This window comes from Montipora foliosa, chromosome 5 (assembly GCF_036669935.1).
Source record: "Montipora foliosa isolate CH-2021 chromosome 5, ASM3666993v2, whole genome shotgun sequence".
Taxonomy (NCBI): domain Eukaryota; kingdom Metazoa; phylum Cnidaria; class Anthozoa; order Scleractinia; family Acroporidae; genus Montipora; species Montipora foliosa.
In genome coordinates this window covers 42,015,289-42,022,071 of record NC_090873.1, presented here as the reverse complement: position 1 = coordinate 42,022,071, position 6,783 = coordinate 42,015,289, and the positions used below count along the sequence as shown (strand labels likewise).

At 39.4% G+C, this 6,783-nt stretch overlaps 1 pseudogene; it reads right to left on the bottom strand.

Moving 5' to 3' along the window:
* Window positions 1-213: 213 nt before the first annotated feature.
* On the bottom strand, window positions 214-2,260 carry LOC138002759 (uncharacterized; annotated as a pseudogene).
* Between the last annotated feature and the right edge of the window lie 4,523 nt (window positions 2,261-6,783).

Below are 6,783 nucleotides of genomic sequence, written 5' to 3'. Positions count from 1 at the left end.
TTTAACCAAGGTAGATTCCACCTACAGCTAAGTTTCTTTTGCGGAATGTAATCATTAATGACTGTAGTGATTGTTTCTTTGAAAAACTGATAATTTTCGTCAACAGATTTAGAGGGGGCCACCATAGAAAGATAGTTGTCGAAATATTTCTGTAGGTCATTCCTTACAGCACTCATGTTTCCACTTCTTCCTTATCATGCGTTTGATAGAATTGTTTAACCAAGTTAGATTCCACCTACAGCTAAGTTTCTTTTGCGGAATGTGATCATTGTCGGCTTCAGGTCTACATCGAAAACAACCAGGTTATGGTCACTCAGTGCACTTTCAATGTTAACATTGGTTACCATATCAGGTTTAGTGGTGAAAACAAGATCTAGAATATTATTACCTCTTGTTGGTTCATGAACATGTTGAGACAAGGAGTGATCGTTGACAATATCCAATAATTTATTGTTGATCTCAGTACCATATGTTGGATTTGACTGAATGGTGTAATTATCATCTGACCATGAAATGCTTGGTAAGTTGAAATCACCCGTAAGCAATATATTTGGAAATGATTTTTGAGTAAGATGACATAGTGCATGATCAAGAGCCTCAAGAGGTTCAACATCAGAGCTAGGTGGTCTGTATATTGATCCAACAAACAAGGGTTTTCTGCCAGCAATGTTAATTTTTGACCAAATGCCTTCATAGTTGTTAACAAGTTGTTGCTCACAAGTGACTATCAAGTCATTAGAAAAGGCTGATAATACACCTCCACCGTTATGGTCTCTGTCCTCTGTCGACTGAGTCGTCTAGGTGAGTTTCATTCACATTTATAATGGCTGGCTTGTACTGATCAACAATGGTTTGGAATTCTAAACGTTTAGAGAGACTTTTTAAGCATTTATTGATAGCACACGAAATTTACTGAGATTCCTCCATAATATTGGTTACGACGAGTAACGGAATGCTGTGCTGGAAGAGAACGTCGGGCTGATTGAGAAGAAACAGGAGAAAAACAGTCCTGTAGTGGTTCAAAGGAGTTCGTTAATTTCAATGGACTTGAAAAGAAATCCAATAAATTACTTGAGAAGTTCGGTGAATCGCAGTCAGGACAAAGCCAAGAACAAGATGAGTTCGCCAATCTTTCGTATTCCTCGTTGTTCATTTCCAGACATCTAGAATGACACCACGAGTCACATACATCGCACTGAATGCCCCTCTGATTACATTTTACCGGTTTGTGACAAACTCCACAAGGAAATTTCCAATTTGGGCCGGGATTAGGGCTAATGTCACCACAGAGTAAGAGGAGAATAACAATCAACTTACGATCCAAGATGGCGGCTCGCTTACGAAGGCCAAAGAATGTTAAAAAGGCCTCAGTCCCAAGCTTCTGAACTGAATCCGAATTAATAATGCCCCAATGTGATGAGGAAGCGATAGATATTGACTTATCAGCATCATAACTAATGTTTTGGTAAATTAATAAAGCAAAAATGAGGATTTTTAACGGAGCCCAGAATTGTGCTCTCACCACGTCACGCATTGTCACCAATCTGTGCTTTAATGCTTTGGAAAGACCAAGAAATGTGTTACGATATGCCCAAATCGCATTAAAAGCCGTGATCGCGTTTATGTACACGAGCGACAACAAAATGCACCATTTTACTCTATTTTCGGAAGTGACAGGGCGCTAAAATGGCGTTTTCGGAACGATTTCAGAAAAAATTAAGTGCTCCGAGATCTTTGGATGCTATTTTCGAAAATAACTCACAATAGGTGTTATTTAGGCAAAATAAAAAGAATTTCGAAATTTGACGAGTGACCACGCATTCTCGATATCTATAGAAATTGGCTCTTAATATAAGAGTTCATATAAATTAATTTTATAAATATGTGTTATTGGTATCGTAAAACTTCTCGCTTTTCATACGCTGGGCAAGTTACTGTTAGTAATGCCAGCAACAAATACCGTAAGTGAAAGGTCCTTTTCTTCTTTGAAACGTTTTAAGACTTAACTTGCGTTCAACAACCAGTGATGCAAAGCTTAATCACCTGATGGCCCTTCATGTCCACAGGGACAGGACTGACAAGATAAACCTTGTCAATGCTGCCAACGAGTTTGTGGGGCAATACGAGAGCTGAAAACAATTGTTTGGGAGGTTTACAGCGAACAACCTGCCCCAAAAGTCGTCTCAAGCAACTCAAGCAGATCAGCTGAGAAAAGACCTCTATCCTGCACGTGATACATTGATCCCCAAACACCGGGCATGTTGGATACTGAATTACGGCCGGTATCTGTAGAGTGTGAACTGCAAACTGTTGCTGAATGAGTACGATTTCGTTTAGCTACCGGAGGTATTACCTCTGTCAATTGTTTTCAAGTAGATGTAGAGCAGTAATCTTGTCGACGTAGTTGTTCAATTTTTTATAGGGTATTAGCAGCCTCTTTCACGGTTGAGCACATTTTAGAAAATCGTTTGAGGATGGCTGTCGTAAACGGATTGGTGTTTACACTGACTTATTTGGCTAAAGCTGCAACCATCTTTATGAACATGCACTGTGACAAGGTCTTATTAATGCTGCTTTGCCGACGTTGCTGTTAACTACTGCTACCGTTCCAAATTACAATAACTATTCAGACCACTCATTTCGGGAATCACGAGAGGGAATGGGGCTGGCCGGAGGGTTCCAGCGCCTACACTTTCTGGTCGCTATTTCGGTGCTCACTCGGCCAAGTTGGGCCCCCAAAAAATATTGCCCAGCTACGGCACTGTATTTCGATGGATTTCTTTCCTTCATAAGATGCGTGGGCGAATTCCTTTAAAGGACCCTAGTCACCCACCTTACACTGCGCGCCCACAAGACTTCAGTCGCCATTTTCAATATAAATGAAAATGGCGAATTCTGTGACTGTCAAAGTAATCTGTTTCCATCGGACATCAAATGGGTTATATAATTCTGTTTTCCAAAGAAAAATAAGCTATGTTTATTACAGTTTCATTTTCTATCATAATTTATGTATGACTTGTTCTTTGCAACGTGTTATCGAGTGGGAAAAGAGATCGTTGTTGAACAACATCTTCTCTTGGAGTAGCAGCGAGGAGTACTCCAATTATTCAATTGTGATTCATCGAAAACCAGAGGGCGTTTAACGGCTAAAATGATCAGAATCAGTGTATTATCATTTCTAGAAAGTGGATAATTAATTTCTTGGACTACGTACATTGCAAGGAATCACGAACAGCGAATTCACCGTCGGATCGATGATTCTTGTTCAAATAATGTTATGCGTCTCTTCCGTCCGAGCTGAAAACACTCAACACAGGCAAACATTTGAATATTGATCGCTATTACAATCTGTAAAAGCCTTTATCTTTTCGTTGTTCATATCATTTTCTCACCGATAATAAAACTGAGTTTGTGGAACTGAGCAAGCTTGCTTGTGACATATTTTGATATTGATCTGGAAAGTAAAAACTATATATAGAGGTCAGCTTGTGTTTACTTTTCAGGAAGAAGAATTTGTTTTGTTCTGTTTTTTAATTAAAAATTACATACATCAATTTACAAAAGTAAGTACATAAATCAAGAAAAACACTCATGTTATATACATATACTTAAAAAAACTCACACACGCCCATTTGACACACTCATACGCACACATCCACACACTCATACGATTTATAGATACCACATCCACGGCTCCAGCCCGCACCAAGCAATAAAACAAAGAGTTTCGTTTAGAGGTTATAATGTGAGTGGAAAATGGGGAAATCTTCTATCCTTGGAAGAGAGAAGCGCACGCTTTGCAAGTCCAGATGTACATTCTTGCAATCAAAAATAAAATCGGATGATGTTTATGATTAAATAGGTGAGGCTTCTACCTATTACCTATTACCAAGGATGGCGTTAATTCGGGTGAGCATTGCGGAGTTCAAATTTCAGCAACCATTCCTTAAAACTCTGCCAAAAACAGGATATCATGGTGCAGCTCCAGAAAAGGTGAACCAGTGTCTCAACTTCGCATTGGCAAAAGCCACGCAAATTAGTGTTCGTCAAGTTGATTCGCTGAAGAAAGTCATTGGTCGCCAATCTCCTGTGCAACAGCTTAAATTGGAAAATGCGTAATTTGGTTATTTTAGTACACTGAAAAGGTGACTAGTAAACAGCTGCCCAATCAATCGAGTCGTTCTCTTCAATCGAGCAGTCAGCGCACCATTTCTTCTGGCTGTTTATGGGATTCTTCCTTTTTCTTTCTACAAGCGTTTTATAAATAAATCTATTTGGTTTATTTGCCTTCAGAAAGTTTTGCAAAAAAACGCTAATGCTATCATCATCATTATCATGAAGGAAGTCGCTGATATTAGGCCATAGAAAGAGAGAAAACTTGGCTTGATATTGTAACGGCGTTTAAATTCTGTAAAAGATAAAAACCTGGTACCATTTTCCATTAGATCACTAACTTTGAGTATTCCCTGAAAGTACAAAGTTTTGTAATATATTGGTTTATTCCCGACACGAATGAGAGAGTTAAGCCAAAGGCTCTGTGAAAGGAGGTGTTTGTTGGAAGAAATGCTACCCACATAGCAGATTTCCGACCATACCTGTATTATCTCTTGCAAGAAAGGGTCCGATAGCCTGAAAAGTCTTTTTTGTGCAGATTAGCTTTAAAGAACAAATCACCACCGAAAATCTGAAGTTGCGAATCCACAAATAATTCCCATTTAGCAAGGTTTTCTGAATAAAGGTACTTCTTTACCCAGCTTGCTTTTAGTGCCTTGGTGAAGAGTCTAACGTCGGTCATCTTTAGTCCGCCATGTTCGTAATCACTGATCATTACATCGCGCTTAATTTTGTCTCCTTTGCCATCCCATAGAAAGTTGAACAGCAAACTGTTTATTTCGTCGATGGCGCAATGGTTTGTTGGTAAAGGTGACAGTATGTAAGTAAGTTTAGAGTTAATCAGACTTTTTAACACAGTAATTTTTCCAAGCAAGGTTAAACGACGAAATTTCCAACAGCTCAGGGTTACCCTGAGGTCTGCTAATTTTTCCTCATAGTTGGCTTTCATTGTTATCGCAGGGTCAGTAGAAAGCCAAAGACCTAGCGTTTTAACTTTATCTCTTATCCACCTAAAATTTTTGTCAGGGCAAAATTTTTCCTCACAATCCTTATTTGCACCAATCCAGAGCACTTCCGTTTTTTATGATTTAGGCGAAGGCCAGAGCATTCACTAAAACGTTCTAAGGCCTGGGCAGCGTTTGTGAAGGACATCCTAGACCCATCAAGAATAAGGGTTGTGTCATTTGCGTATTGACTCATTTTTATTTCCTGTCCATTGAGTGTAATGCCCCTAATGTTACCATTTCTTCTCAAATCATCCGAAAGAACCTCAACACAGAGAATGAACAGGTATGGGGAATGTAGGCAGCCTTGTCTAACCCCTCATTCAAATCCAAAGAAGTCACTAGACCAGCCGTTGTTCAAAATGCAGCTTTCTATATCATAATAGAAAAGCTTGATCCAGTAGACTGTTGATGGTCCAAAGTTATAATGCCGAAGGGCTTTTTGTATGAAAGACCATTCAACGGTATCGAAGGCTTTTTCAAAATCGAGGAAAAGTAGGAGCCGAGGAACATTTTCAGCAGCAGTAAAGTTGATGACACTATCAATCAGTCGAATATTCTCTCTTATAAATCTTCCATTTAAGAAACCAGTTTGATCACTATCTATAGAACTAATTTGAGGCGGTTTGCGATAACCTTAGTAATCACAGTTCAAAAGAGATATTGGACGACAGTTTTTAACGAAATAGGGTTCGGTGTCCTTTTTCGGAATAAGTTTGATGATCTCTCGCCTTTGAGAAACCGACAGGTGTCCTGTGTGATAGGCATAATTGATTGACTTAAGAAAATAGTCGGCGATGTCGTTCCAAAAAACTTTATAGAATTCGGCTGGCAGTCCATCGGAGCCCGGTGTCTTATTGCAGTCCATACATATCTTTAAGTGCATCCAGGCATTCATTATTTGACAGAGGGCCTTCACAACTGTTTTGTTCCACCTCATTTAGTCTCTTTTCCACTGGGGTATCGCAAAAAAACATCGCACTATTCGCTAGGGGGGACGATTTTGAAAGTATAAAGGCTGTGATAAAAAGCTTCACAGTGGTTTAAGATTTCACGATCCGGTTTAATCAACTTGTTGCTATCTACCTTCACTTGAGTGATAGCACCCTGCATATAATGTTTTTCTAAATTTAAAAAGCCCTTAAAATTGAACCTTTTGTCCGATATTCACTAATCTTTTCCAATTCTCTCATCTTAGCCTCAAGGGCGCCAAAAGCTTCTGCCTTGTCGGTTGGCTGCATAAAGGCTCCGTCAATTTGGTTTTGCAAAGAGTAAACTTTCTTCTCCAGTTCTTCCTCGCGCCGCGACAATTTTGCTTTTTTGGCCACCGCACATTTCAATGCTTGTTCTCTTATTTTAAGACCTCCCACAGCAAAGCATCGTTAACAGCATCATCATTTCGATATTCTTCGTGTCTTTCCTTGATGACAGTTCGGATTTGATTAACATAGTCCAATTCAGATAAGAAAGAAGTATTGAGTTTCCAAAAACCCTGGCCTCTAGAGTTGGAATGAAAGGCGACGCGCAGGTCTATTAATGAGTGATCAGATTTGAAACCGACTGTGATATTTGCGTCCTTCACTTTGCACATCAGACTGTGGCTTACAAGAAAAACGTCTAAACGGCATGAAATTTCCGGCTTTTCCGACGCCAAGTGTATTTGCGA